This window comes from Callospermophilus lateralis, unplaced genomic scaffold, assembly GCF_048772815.1.
Source record: "Callospermophilus lateralis isolate mCalLat2 unplaced genomic scaffold, mCalLat2.hap1 Scaffold_831, whole genome shotgun sequence".
In the NCBI taxonomy this organism is placed as follows: Eukaryota; Metazoa; Chordata; class Mammalia; order Rodentia; family Sciuridae; genus Callospermophilus; species Callospermophilus lateralis.
Genome location: NW_027516379.1, coordinates 575,983 through 590,089, shown reverse-complemented (window position 1 = coordinate 590,089; position 14,107 = coordinate 575,983). Strand labels below are relative to the sequence as shown.

Genomic DNA, 14,107 nt, shown 5'->3' with positions numbered 1-14,107 from the left:
CTGTACCCCACAAATGCTGCAAGGACGCAAACAGACAATTTTGTTAGTCACCCTCCCTAAGTAAGTGAGGAGATACATATTTTAAAAAGACTTTTTAAACAAGAACACTGTTTTTAAACAAACAGACCAAGTCCTTCTGGGCCTTCTTCCCCATTAAATTTGGAGGCCACCCCCATCCTGTGGGCTCTGGAGCTCTGTGAAGCAGAGGGAAGCTGTTCTCCAGCCCAGGCTGTGGGGGTGTAATCCTAGCGCCAGAGCACAACCTTCCTGCCCTGGTCCATGCTCACCACGTGGCTCCCGGAGCAGCACCAGGCCACAGCGTTGATAGCAGCACTGAGGAGAGGGAGAGTAGGGTTCAAGGGGCAGCAGGACCCAGGTCTGCAGCCTGGCTCTGCCCCCCAGTATTGGACCTAGATAGTTTGAGGCCCTCTGTGAGCCCATTTCCTCATCTGTAAAGTGGGTATCTATAAAACACACGTGGAAGGATACCTGGGTGCTTTGAAGGGCTGTGGGGGTGAAGGTTTGGAGACAGGGGCTGGGAGATGTTAGAACCTGGTGTCAGGCAGGACTAGTAGGAGGGTAGTGTCTGCTCACCAGTGGGGGCCCTGAAGGCTGCTCTCCAGTTTCCCAGTGTCAACATCCCAGATGTAAAGGGCTCCATTTGAGGAGCCTGCCAGTGCATAGCTTCTGTCAGGGCTGCAGTGGCCACAGCAGAACAAGAGAAAGTGACTCAGGTAAGGACACACACAAGGACCAGGTGGGGTGTACTCGAGGATGGGAAAGCTCTCACAGACACACCTGAACACAGCTTTGGTCCAGTCAGAACCACATTTGAAGCCATCATCCCTAAAGACAAACAGGGCTGGGGTCAGAATGGAGATCACTGCCGGTCCTGTCCCCAACCAGGGGCTTTGAGAGCCCCATCTCTCTAAGGTGTCAGGTACCTCAGCAGGTCCTGGTCAAGAAAGGCAGAGAACTTTTACAGGAAAAGAGAAACACAGCTGCCCCAATAAAGGCCACAGGATCAACAGGCAGAGGCTAGTACCTGAACACCTGGCGGATATTGCTGACCCGGAGGTCGATGACCTTGAGTGTGTTATCTCTGGAGCAGATGAGCAGGTGCAGCTGGTCATGGCTGAGGCTCAGGGAGGTGACCCGGCCCTGCACAGGAATGACCTGGGTGCAGCGGAGACCCCTGAGGAGAGAGGGCTAAGGAACAGTCCCCCAAGCCATTCCTGAAAAGAAGGGACTAGTTGTGGTACCCTTCCTAACCAACAAAGTCCAGAGGCAGGTCTCTGCCAGTAACTAATCTCCCTTATCCCTCCACCCAGCTCCCTCCACTGAAGAACGTGGTCAGACTTTGATTTGAGAAGGAGCCCTTGAAACCCTTGGATCACTAAAATAAACACTGGAAGAAAAACAATGAAAAGTCTGTCTTGAAAAACTTGAGAGAAGGAAGGGCTTCAAAGGGCAGTCCCTGCACACCAGCAAGACCAGCCTACATGGGCCCTGCACTGGCTCCAGCTCTGCATTTGTAAACCATTCACCCAATGCTGGGCTCTTCTGTTCAAAAAACAACTAAAAACATTTCTTGGTTTTTTAATTGAAGCGTGGTAGCCAGGCATGAAGGCACATACCTATAACTGCAGCTACACAGGAGCCTGTGGCAGGAAGATCCCAGCCTGGGCAACTTAGCAACACTCAGTCTCAAAATAAAAAGTAAGAAGGGTTGGGGATGTAGCTCAGTGGTAGTGAACCACTGGGTCCAATCTCTGGCACCAGAAAAAAAGTAGAAATAAAATGGAAAAAGTTGTTTGTCCATCTTGGTTGTAAAGCCCAGGCAGTCAATACTGGACTGAGAAGTCACAAGGAAAGTGGCACAGCTTCCCAGGGGCGCTATGCCCCATGAAGCTGTGCCCAACAGAGGATACCAGCTGGTAGTGCCAGCCCCATAGCTTTACTCCCCCAAGGAATCACCATGACCCTTCCTGCCAAGGAGCAAGAACTCCAACACTCTGACCCCAGGTCCACCAGCCACCCACAGTCTGCCTGTCACCTGCTATCCCAGAACCGGATCTTCTGGTCATTGTGGCCACTAATGATGATGTGGTCCCCACACACCACGTCGTTACAATAGGAAAGGACATTGATAGTTCTGGAACCTAGGGACCAAGGGGTAGAGCGCAGGGTCTCAGAGGGTTGTCAGGAGCTAGCACAGTAGACACGTAGAGATGCTGAGGTCCAAAAGGGGCAGTGTTCTCCCAAGACTAGAACCCAGATCTTCCCAGCCCAGGGCTCAGTCCACCTCTTCTTCATCTACCCAAAGCTTAAAGTCATGAAGAAATCAGATAGGGAACACCAATGGGGCACAGAGAAGGATGACCTTGGAGGATTTCACCCAAAATGTCTTTGAATCCCAGAGCCACTCCCAGAAAGCAGGGTAGGTTCCCTTGTATCTGAGGGAAGGGGGGGATGGGAGGTGGAGTTGGAGCTGAGCCTCACAGTAGGCACGGCCAAGGTCCCACTCCTTCACTGTCCGGTCTCTGCTCCCAGTCACCGCCTGGTGTCTTGTTAGCTTCAATTTGGCAGCTGTCACCTTGTCCTTGTGTCCAGACAGTGTTTCCTGCCCCATCCCAAGTCTGGATCAAAGGCATGGCCAAAACCCCATAATAGCACCTCCCTCATCCTAAAAAGGACCCTTGACCCTTAGGCTGCCTTCCCAGTCAGGTCTCACCTTGGACCGTGCCTCTCCCACCTTCCAGAGCTGGGTAGCCTGATTGTAAGTAGCTGCCAAAACCTGGGAGCCCTGGAGAGATGGGGAGTGTTAGAGGTCTGAGTCTAGGCCTGGCCAAAGGCAGCATCTTTCAGTCCAGAGAACTATGGTAGGGGTGGCCTTAAAGGTTCCCATGGCCCAAGTCATCAAGGAAGACAAATGAGCCTCAGGCCAGCAGGAGTGATATATGCAAGAGCCCAAGGACCCAGCTTTTGGATACTGTTACTGATGGGAGCCTCTGCCCACTGGTATAGAGACTGGGGTGTGGGGAGATAATCCCATGCTACTGGGGCAAAGTCCCCTCACCGAGGGGTCGAAGTCCACACTGGTGATGCTGCCACCAGCTCCCTCAAGGGTCTGGTTGGCCTCCAGACGACCTGGCAGGGCAGGGGGAGAGCAGGGAAAGGAACAGGTGAAATGAGGTCACTCACAAAATAGAGGAACTGGAACCCAGAGTGGGAACAGGAGTCTCTCTTAAGTTAGAGCACAGAATCATGGAGTACAGTTACAGCCTGGGCTGCAGGGGCCTCAGGGGGAAGCTAGGCATTTCCCAGATAGGGCTAGAGAAAACCAGAGAGAAGGGAATGTCCATAGGTCACACAGCAAGCCAAGCCAGACCAGCTGGAGATCTGCCTCCTCTAGGAAGCCTCCAGGGGTTGGCTCTGAGTCCCTAACCCAGTTGTAGAGCAGAGCTTAGCACAAGATGGACAGTCAATGTTTGTCTCCTGACTTCTGGCAGGTGGAGTGATACCAAAAGAGGTGATGGCCTGGTGAACCCAAGGACTTGTTCCTCTAAGGTCTGTCTCTGTAAGACTGATAAGGGACCTCCCCCTCCCCCAACAGAGGCCCATCTGCACTCAGCCCTCCCCATCTTGCAGGCCTAGGGGTTCTACCCTTCCTCGGAGAGGCATCCTCAGAGTGCTGCTCCTGCAGGGGGGTTCTGTAGCTATTGCTCACAGGAATGTTCCAGGTAGAGGCAAACACAAAGAGGCCCACCCAGGAGCAAGCTGAGAGTAGATCTTTAGAGAAAGTACTGGGTTGGGCTGCAGGGAGGGGTCCTTACCTCCTACCACATTCCAGAGGTGGATAAGACAGTCAGCCCCACCAGTGGCCAGGAGACTGCTGTTAGGGCCAAAACATACAGCATTGACTTCAGAAAGGTGGGCATCCTGTGGGGAAAGGGAAGGTTGGTGACCCGGGCCTTCCCCACATATGCTTGTTTGTGCCCCCTCACAGGCTCACTCTCAATGTGCCTGTGCACACATACAGCCTGCTGCTGGCTTGGTATCCACACCCCAGGTCTCTTCCCAAATCCTGAGTTTCAAACTTAGCCCCAGCAAATATCTTCATTTCTGCCTGGTCCCCTGAAGCAGCCTCCCAACTCTGCCTCCCAGCACTCTCATTGGGCCACCTACTCTCTCAGCCTCCCATCTCCCTTTCCAGTCTATGCCCCCATTGTAAAGAGTCTGAGCAGTTCCCACCGTGGCCTGTGGAGACAAACTCCTGCTGGTCCTGGGGGTCTTGCTTGCCTGGCCTGCACTCCCATATTGGCCCCCACACATGTGGCCCAGTTCCTCCCTTACCAGGACATCTTGAGCCCAAGTAGGAAGTCGGGCAGCCACACACACAGGGATGCTCTGGTATCGCTGCTCAGGGGCACCCCCAATTGAGTGACCTCTCCTCTTCTTGAAACTGCAGGGGTAGAGTCAGGAGGATGTTCACCAAGGCCTTCTGATGTGGGGGCTTCAAGCTCCCCAAAGGTAGCAGCAACAGGAAACAGACATGGCAGTAGCAGAATATGGCCCCAGGATCCAACCAGCCCGTTCCCCAACCCAATTTACCCGGGATGGAGTGGAGAATACACAGAAAAGCACAGAACAAGGGCAGGATTGGTGGTTGCAGGAAAACTTCAGGGCTAATGGTTAGTATTGGCCTTGCCACTGCTTGGCTTTGTGACTGAATGAGTTCTTACATTCTGAGCCTTAGTTTTCCAATTGAGTGAGAGTTCCCATTTGGCCTCAGGCTGGAAATCTTGGTCCCCTGTGAGGACCTTGGATAAGGACAGATCCCTTATAAGCCTGGAAGATAGCTGAGTAGGGGTTAAAAAATGAGTTCATACACCTGGTTCCTGCCTCTGGGGCCCAAAAGAGATACACACAGACAGTGGGCACCATATGGATGAACAGATGAGGCACATACAGAGACCAAGCCTGGGCTCCAGAAGCCTGACATGAGGCTCCAATAGGCCCAACCCCTTCACATACACAAATACACACACTTACTCTAGCAGCCCCTTCACCACATCCACACAGTGGGACAGAGTCAGAGAGGTGGCTGAGGCAGACCTGGGGCAGAACCGAGAACCACGTGCTAAGGGACTGGCTGGTAGGTGTATAGGCAGCCATCTTTCATCCCTATACTTTGCTGGAGATCTGAAGACTCATAACCTCTAGAGCCTATGACAAGAACTTGACTCCTTGAATATCAGGAGAGTTGTAATCCAGACCAACCCAGGAAAATGCAGGCAGGGAGGGACTTGACAATGGAAGTCTCTACCATGATGATAAGAACTACCAACCCCCCCCACACCCTCAGCAAATGCTCACAAACAAAAGCTCCTGGGAGGCTGAGCTAGGGCATATGGGAGTGGGCAGATGAAGTGGCCTCTGGCTGGGACAAGGCTGGGGGCAGTGAAACCTAAGCTGGTTGAGTAATCTCAGAAATGCCCAACTGTACTGGGATGTCTCAGCCCACCAGGGCTGCCAAGAACTTTGGAGACCAGTGTCTCAAGTCCCTCTCCAAGGTTCCTTCACTATCCCAGGACCTAGACACCAGGGACCTACAAGAAAAGACTGAGGAGAAAAGCCTTCAGGCTGGTAAATGGAACCAGGAGAGAGCAGCCTCAATAACAAGTAAATCAAGACTTGGGGGGACTGAGAGTGTGAGCAAACATCTACATATGTTCTTATGTTCATACACACTAAGGTATTCGCAACCAAGCTCCTGTATACATATGCCCATGTCCTCGTGTGTACCTACCCATGCACACACCTGTGTTTACATACATACATGCCTAGGACAGATGAGCCCTGGGCCTTGCCCACAGTTCCCTCCTCATGACACCCTTCACAAGCCTTAAACCCCACCCCAGAGCTCTGGTCCTAGGAAGAAGAGAAAGCAGTGCATGTTCAGTGAAAATGACCCCAACAACCCCAAGCACTGTAGGTCAGACCAGTCCTGGGCTGTAACCCAGCTTCTCCCCAAACTCCTAGCCCCAACCCACCAGCTGGCCCCAAGGTCCTAGAAGAAGACAATGGCAGCCTCAGAATTCTGAGACAGCCAACTGGGTCCTCACCTGAAAGGCCTTTTCCACTTCCCACAAGCCTCACTCTCCAGGGACTCAGGCTTAATAGCCAAAGCCAGAGTCTCTGTCTGCTCTCTGATCCCATCATGTAGAGTGTGTGGAATCCTGGGAGAGAGGAATAAAGCTCAGGAAGTCCAAAGCAACAGGCCAGCCCCTCCCTGCCCAAGCACTGATTACAGTGAAGATGTGAATTCCGGGCGGGGAAGGGTCCGAGTGGGAGGGAGGATGTGCGGTGGGCACATGAACTTGCTCCTACAATCACACAGCTCTGCAAGGATCCAGTGGACCCTGGATTGCTGCTGTGTCCACCCACATGCATTCAGGGGTACCGGTGTTGGGGAGTGGGGAAGATGGAAAAATGGGCACACAGTCGGGCAACTACAGAGTACAGGAGTCAGATCCGGTCCCTCCTCACTCTTACTCGCTGATGCTCACAGTCCGTTTGGCAGCCTTCTTTAGTTCCTGGGACACCCGCGCCTGATTGGCCCTAGTGGGGGAAAAAGCATCCTAGGAGCCAGAAGATTCCAAGGTGGGGTACCAAACGCCCCTGCTTTCAGGTTCGAGCCTGATTTAGTCCATTCTCCCCAGGGGGCAGTCCCCACCGCTGACTTTCAGGCAAGGGCGAGGCCAGACTGAGGAGGCTAGTCATAGAACAGGTTGGGGCCCAGCCCTCTTACCGTTCTCGGCGCTCGTTGCGCAAGTTGCACTCGGCTGCGGCGCGCTCCTTGCGTTGCAAGAGCTGCTCCAGCCGATCGCGCGCCTCCTCCTGGAGCTTGCGCAGTGCTGCCTCTTGGTGCCCAGTGTGCACGCGCAGCACTTCTTAGGCCTTCCGCTGCGCCGCATTCTGCTTCTGTAGCTCTTCTACGAGGCTGACCTGCTGCGCCCTCGCCTCCCGCAGCTGCGCCACGCGGGCCTCCACAGCCGCCAGCCTGGAGGACCCGAAGCGCAGGCAGTGCATCCCAAAACGCTTCCATCACCGCCCAGTGGGGACCCGCCTAAGACCCCAGAGAGATCTACCCATGGCCACCGGCCAGACAGGTGGTTAAGCCACGTCCCCAGCCAAGCCTTCGCCCTCAGAGCCGTGCAGCTCGCATCCCCCAAACACAAGCCAGGGTGGTCATGGGGGAAGCTGTTGGGGCCACGCAATAACCCTACCTGGGCCAGAGGAGGGCGCAATCCCTTTCACCCTACCGGTACTCACCTGCTTTGCCGCTCCTCCAGCTCCGACTGCAGGGCATCCAAGGCTGCACTCTTCTTCACCACCTGGTAGGCCATCTGTGGGGGCAGACAGGTGGTCATGGGCACCTCTGGAAGGCTCACCAGGCCTCACGCCCCTCTCAGGCAGGAGAAGCTGGAGGGACAGAGCCTGCCACCACCTTCCACGGCCCCTTCCCAACAAGGCTCAGATGAGTTTAGGATCCTGCATAAGGATACAACAGAGGCTCTAGGCTCAAAAATCTGACTCCTGAGTTTCAATTCTAGCTGTGTTGTGCCACTTATTTTCTCTATGACCCTAGGGGTGTAGAGACCCTTGGAAAGTGAATCTCCTTAGCAAGCTTCGTTTTCCTCACCTGCAAAATGGGAATGATAGTGCCTACCTCCATAGGGTTGAAGGAATGCTGAATGAGGCAGGGGTACAGATGAGATGACCCTCACCCTACCTCCATAGAGCAACCCAGAACTATTATGAAGAAAAATATTTAAAATAATAGCAGATGATTATCTAGCATTTACACGTGCCATGCTTTATTCTGAGCACTCTACACATGTTAACTCTTTTAATCCCCATAATAACACCATATAGTAAACCCACCAGCCTCGTTTTACAAATGAGAATATTGCTACAGAGAAGTTAAATGCCTTGTCCAAAGTCACACAGCTAAGTGACAGTTGATATTTGAACTCAAGCTACCTAACTACATCATGCTCCAAGTAAAGTGTTGATCTACAGGGAGGGTTCAAGGGATGTGAGTTCTATTCCCTGCCTCTCCAACATTTGGCTTTCTTTACAATCCCTGACCAACTGCTGGCCTGCCCAAGCACAGATCTCAGAATACAGAAGCACACAAGGCTAAGAACAGGAATGGACTGTGAGAGTACTGAACCCAGACTGAGTCGTGGATCTGCCCTGAAAGCCCGGAAGTAGGGTGAGAATCATTACATATTTACCCCTGCCTCACTCCACATTCCTTCAACCCCAGAGCCAAGAGATGGGCCAGCCATGAAGATGAAATTTGGTTCCCTTCTTTCAATGCTGAGGGGTCAGTGAGAGAAACAGATCCAAGGCAAGGCAGTGCCCATCAGTGTGGCAAGAGAAAAATGAGGGCCAGACTCTGAGCACCTCTGGCGCAGCAAATACAAGGAAGGGATGGGGGTGGGGTAGGGGGGTACTCTTATTGCTAACATCTGTTCCTGGTACTTTCTCACAAGCCCTGGTAAGGATGGATTGAGGTGCGAGACTGAGGCTGTCTACCTGCACTGATATAACTCCCTGGGTGAGGGACTGGGAAGACCCCCTGCACATGCAGACAGGGCCCCTACTTTTATAGCTGGTCCAATTTACAATGTTTATAATCCTTCTCACCACTGAGCAACCTAATCATCATCCTCGTCACCTATCACTTGCTTTCATTTCTGTTGTGTTATACCACTCAATATTTTTTTATTGGTACTTGTCAAAATTCAAATGATAGGAAAAAAATTCAAATGATAGAGGTAGAAAACAGATGAGTGGTTACTACCAGTGGTTAAGGATGTTTGGGGAAGGGTGAGTGTGACTAAAAAGGGATAGCAAGAAGGATGTCTGGTGGTGATGAAATTGTGCTGTATCCTGATGAATACAAATCTACAAATGTTATGGCATAATGTCACACCATTATCAAGTTGCAACCACAGCATCAGCTCTGGGGGAGAGGCTCTCAATTTGTCTATAGCCCCCTTCCCACACTTGTGTTGGGCAGGTGACTCGGCTTACTGTAACTGGACACATGTTTACTGGCCCATCACACTCTCCTCCCTTGAAAACTCCACAGGGCCAGGTCTGTTCACAGCTGCACTCCCTGTTCCTTGGACATAGTGACTGTCAATAAATATTTGTTGAAAGAATGAAGAAATCACAAAAAGTAGATTTCTGTGGGTGGAGTTTCAAATCTAGAATCCACCTCTCTAAGCCTCAGTTTCCCGCTCTGTACCTACAATGTAGAGGATTAACTAAGTTAATGCTTGCCTAGTGCTAAGTGCTATATTATGGAAGAGATGGTGACTTCAATTATTTTATTTATTTATTTATTTATTTTTATTTGTGGCCCTAGGGGTTGAACCCAGGAGTACTCTACCACTGAGCTACATCCCCAGCTCTTCTTATTTATTTATTTTGAGATAGAGTCTTATAAGTTTCCTAGGCTGGCCTCGAGCTCACAATCCCCCTGCCTCAACCTCCTGAATCATGGGATTACAGGGTGTACCACCCACAGCTGGAGATGATTTTAGATGTGATGTCTCTGCTGAGCAAGAGTCCAGTGTGCAGAAAAGAAGGCTGGGTAGAGACAGGTCCGAGAGTCAGAAGAGAAAAAGAAAGAGAAAATCCCTGTGGCCATGGGAGCCAATGAGCACACTCAAATGAACACCCACATTTAAAGGGAGGAAGGAAAGGAGCCAGAGAAGGAACTCAGAAGTAAAATCTACAGATATAAGAAGAAAATCAGAGGAAATAAGTAGGGTAAAATAGAAGCCAAGAGATGCCATTGCAGGGGACAGGCAGGGCAGTAATGCAAGGTGGAAGTGCCAAGTCCTGCCTACAGACTACATCAATCTTGGTTGTTTGTCTGCAAATATATATTAACCATCACCTGATGCTGGGCCCTGGGGTTGCCTGGACAAGGGGTGAAGAGTAGGCTCACTCAATGCTTGCAGCACTGGACTTTAGGGGATGCAGCAAACACAGGAAGTTCTGCTAACTTCCTGGTTCCCTTGACAGTATCTCCCTGCCCCAAGTCCTTGATCCTGGCCCTGCCCCATTCTTGATCCCTTCCCAGCTTACCTCACCACAGTCCAAGCAGAGCCCCTCCTCCTCCTCCTCCTGCCAATTCACCCTCAGAGTGCCTGGTGGTGAGCTTTGGTCTGAGTCAGGCCCTGACTTCTCCCTGCCAACCAACCAGAGAGAGGTGCTTATGTCCCCTCCATTCACCCCAATGCTCAAAGGCTCCCAGTGTCCCATGAAAAGCCTGAAATAAGAGCCGTTAACTTTTTCTTGAGGAAAATGGAAGCCTGAAAGCCACTCAAGGAAAAAGCAAGGACTGAAGAGCAGTCAGTGGTGGAGTGCTTGTCTAGCATAGGAGAGGCCCTAGGTTCCATCCCCAGCACCACAAAAAAATAAAATAAAAAGAAAAAGAGGAAAGAGCAAATCTCAGAAATGAGCTTTCATGAGTCCTGTGCTCTGGCCTTGTGTTTCCTTGCCAAGGACCTTCCTCAAAAAAACACCTGCTAACTCTGGCCCCAACCCATTCCTTGATCTAGTCTTCACTCTCTTTCTCTTTGGAATAGGGAGCAAGATCCTTTCTGTAGGCATCAGGTAAAGAACAGGGAGATGGAAAAAGGCTAAGGAGGAAAGACAGGAGTGCAGGGTTAGGAGGTGAAAGGGATAGAAAAATTCAGAGAAAGAAGGAGAAAGAAGATTTTAAATCAGCTGGCCTGGGAGAGGGCCTGCCTCTCCAGAACCACCCCTGAGTAGCAGCCAGGAGCCATTGAGGTGCTGGGAGAATATGACCCAGTATGGGGGCTGGTGGGCAGAAGGGACTAGAAACAGGCAGCCTTTTATGATCACTGATACATATACTTACCAGAAGCTCTGATGGGTGGCAGAAATAACATCATTTGGCTTCTTATGAAGCTTCTCTGAGAACTTGGCCAACAGCTCAGCTTTTTCTAGAAGATGATTATCTGGGGGTGCAAGAGGGTGAGTTGGGGCAGAGATAGACACTTTCCAGCCATCCCCCGGCATACAAGCTAGAAAGGCTGCAGGAGTCCAGGGATGCTGGGATTGAGGCAGCTACTGGTGGATGGGTTGTGCCCCTTGCCTGAGAGCTGTTTGATCATCTCTACAGGACCTTTTTTAGTGCTGGCATAGACCACCATGTCACCCAGGAGAAGACCTGTTCTCCCAGGGACAGAAGGATCCCTACTTCTGGCAACAGGATGGCTGGGTCCTGCCTGATGAGGGTCCTGAAGGACGCCAGGGGCCTAGGATTGATTCACCTCTGCCCCAGACAGGGCTGGCTCCAGAGCATGATGAAACAAAAAGCTGTACTAGCCTATGACCTTCAGCAAGTCACTTCCCCTTCAAGGGCTCTAACTTCACACTAAAGTAATCCTAACTTCCCCAGAGTTGGTGCAAGTTCCCCCAGGTCAAAATAGAAAGTCCTTGAGCAATTATCCAACAGACCTTCTTAGGTTAGGTGGTTAGACCCTGGATTACACACACCCACCACCATGCACGATAACTTCCTCTTTTCAGTTCCGGAGCAGGCTGGGGGGTGGTAAGCCCAGCCTAGCTTCTCAGCTCCCTTCCCTCACCCAGTGCCCTGCTTGTCACCTTGACTGAGGTCCCTGGATTTAGCCTAGTTCTCATACAAAACCCCACCTCAGCTGTAGTAAAGGCACAGCACTGGTCCCCAGCAAATCTTAAAAAGGTTCCATTATGCCTAATTTACATAGAATAAATCTGAGGCTTGGGGACATGAACTACCCAAGACCACAGAGATAATAGGAATTTCAGTCTTTCTGATTTCAGCCTTCTGGGTTGCTCCAGACCCTTAGATTTGGAAGTCCCAAAAAGGGATTGGGGGTGACTCTTTCCTCAAACTGGGAGGTTCCCCTGTCTATCGAAGCCCTTAAGTGAGGCTGCCTGGAGGTAGGGGAGAGCCTCAGGACCATCAAGAAAAAGGCCCAGCACCTGGAAGATTGCAGAGTGATTTCCCAGGATAAGAAACAGATTCGGTCTTGGGGACTTACCAAGATTAGCTCCAGTGAAATAGCAGCAGGGATTGTGGCCAACCCCAAACTTTTCTCACTAGTTCCAGGGCAGGCTGGAACTAGTGAAAAAAACTAAAACTTCCAACCCCAAACATACAATCTCAGGTGACCAATGGTCCTACACACAGATCCACTCTTGTTCATCCCATCCTGAACTGCCCCACCCCTACCCCCAACGCACACTCCAGCTGCCCAGAAAGCTCCAAAAGAATCTGACTTCCCAGCTCCCTTTGAAATCCTGCGGCCCCTGCTTCTCCCTCAGGCTGGGGTGTGCTGAGCACAGAGAAGCTTCGTGTGTCCCAGTCATCTATAGGCGGCAGCAGAGCCCAGATTCAGAGCTTTCTCCTTAGAGATGAAGAGTTTCACTGTTACCCTAGATCCACCAACAAGCGGCTACTCAGCCTTCCTTCACTGGGTTAGAGACTAAATGGTTTGATCTGGTCCTGGGGACCATCTGAGAGGGAGGAAAGCACAAGAGACCTGGCAAAAACAATACTCAGGGGCAAACGTTCTAGGAAACCCAGCTCGTGGGGGTTGAACCGAGCCTTGAGGGGGTATCAACAAGGATCTCTCCGCCCAAGAGAGTGCTAAGAAGAGCCTGGATTGGAAGGGACGGGAATCCTGGCCATTCAGAAGTGGGGCGTGGCAGACAGGTTCAAGTCGAAAGACCTCGGAAGCCAGAAGTCGCTGAAGCACTTGGGTCACGGCTTGAACAGCCAAACCTTCTTCCCAGGCCGGGAGCCCAGCCTCCTCAATGGCCATTTTCTAAGATGCTCAAGGGCACACTCACAGGCCGGCACCAGCTCCAGGAAAAGTGCCTTCTGCGTGCGGTCCCGCTGCTGTAGCTGCCGCAGAATGTGGCGCTTATAGCCGGGTCTCCAGCCAGTGCCCTGGGCGCGGCACTCGGTAGCAGGCGCTGCAGGGGCGGGGGCGGGGCCTCTCGGGGACTCCAGGACGTCGGGGTCGGGCGGTGGCGGGGAATCCCCGGCCGTACCAAGGGCTTGATAGGGATGGAGGAACTGAGCGCACTCCTCGGGGGAAGCTGCTGCAAGTCTGCGCCGCTGGGGCCCCACCAGAAAATTTTTGCCTCACAGGGTGCTCCTCTTGCTGTCAGGGGTAATAAGTTGGGACCAGAATCGAGGCCCTGGGTCAGCTACCCCTTTGCCTGTTGGCGCGCTCCGGAGGCGGGGCCTCCAAGGCCAAGTCCAGCGTTCTTCCTTGACCCAAACGCGCCGGGACTCAATTCTAAAGTGAAGGATGCTTAGAGAACAAGAGTCTTTTTATTTTCTTCCGTCCGGAGGATGCTTTGGGCTGTAGGGATCCAGGCTGGTGTCACAGATGCCATAACTCATTGCAGGGGCAGACAAGTGTTCCTGGAAGGAACGCCGCCTCGCGACCAAGACTCTCCCTAGCTGGGTTACACCCGGTCTCTTGGGTGTACGCAGACACAGGGCACCCACAGCATGACAGAAGCACAGAGGAGGAAGAGACAGAAGGGAAGAAATCCTTCTTTCCGGAGATGATGACTTTTGAGTTGGCCAGAGGAGAGAAAAAAAGATTCTCGGCCGGGGGTGGGACGCGGGGGGGGGGGGCAGTCCTCAGAAGTTTGACGACATAAAAATTCCCATGGGTTGAGGGCTGCTAGGTCAGGAGTCAGAACTGCCTATGGAAGGGAACAAGGTTTAGGGGCCCAGTTGGTCACAGACAGTTTAGGTCCCTAAGATTAAAGGGATGCAAGCTGGGCGCGGTGGCACAAGACTGTAATGCCAGTGATTCTGGAGGCTGAAGCAGGAGGATTCCAAGTTCAAGGCCAGTCTCAGCAATTTAGCAAGACCGTGTCTCTCTGGGGCTAGGGCTATATTTCAGTTGGTATAGTGCTTGCCTCACATGCATAAGACCCTGGGTTCAATCCTCTGCACCATAAAAAAAAAAAAAAGATC

General features: G+C 52.0%; 1 pseudogene; it reads right to left on the bottom strand.

Moving 5' to 3' along the window:
* Positions 1-245: 245 nt before the first annotated feature.
* LOC143388248 (protein Atg16l2-like) lies at positions 246-13,030 on the bottom strand (annotated as a pseudogene).
* Positions 13,031-14,107: the final 1,077 nt, after the last annotated feature.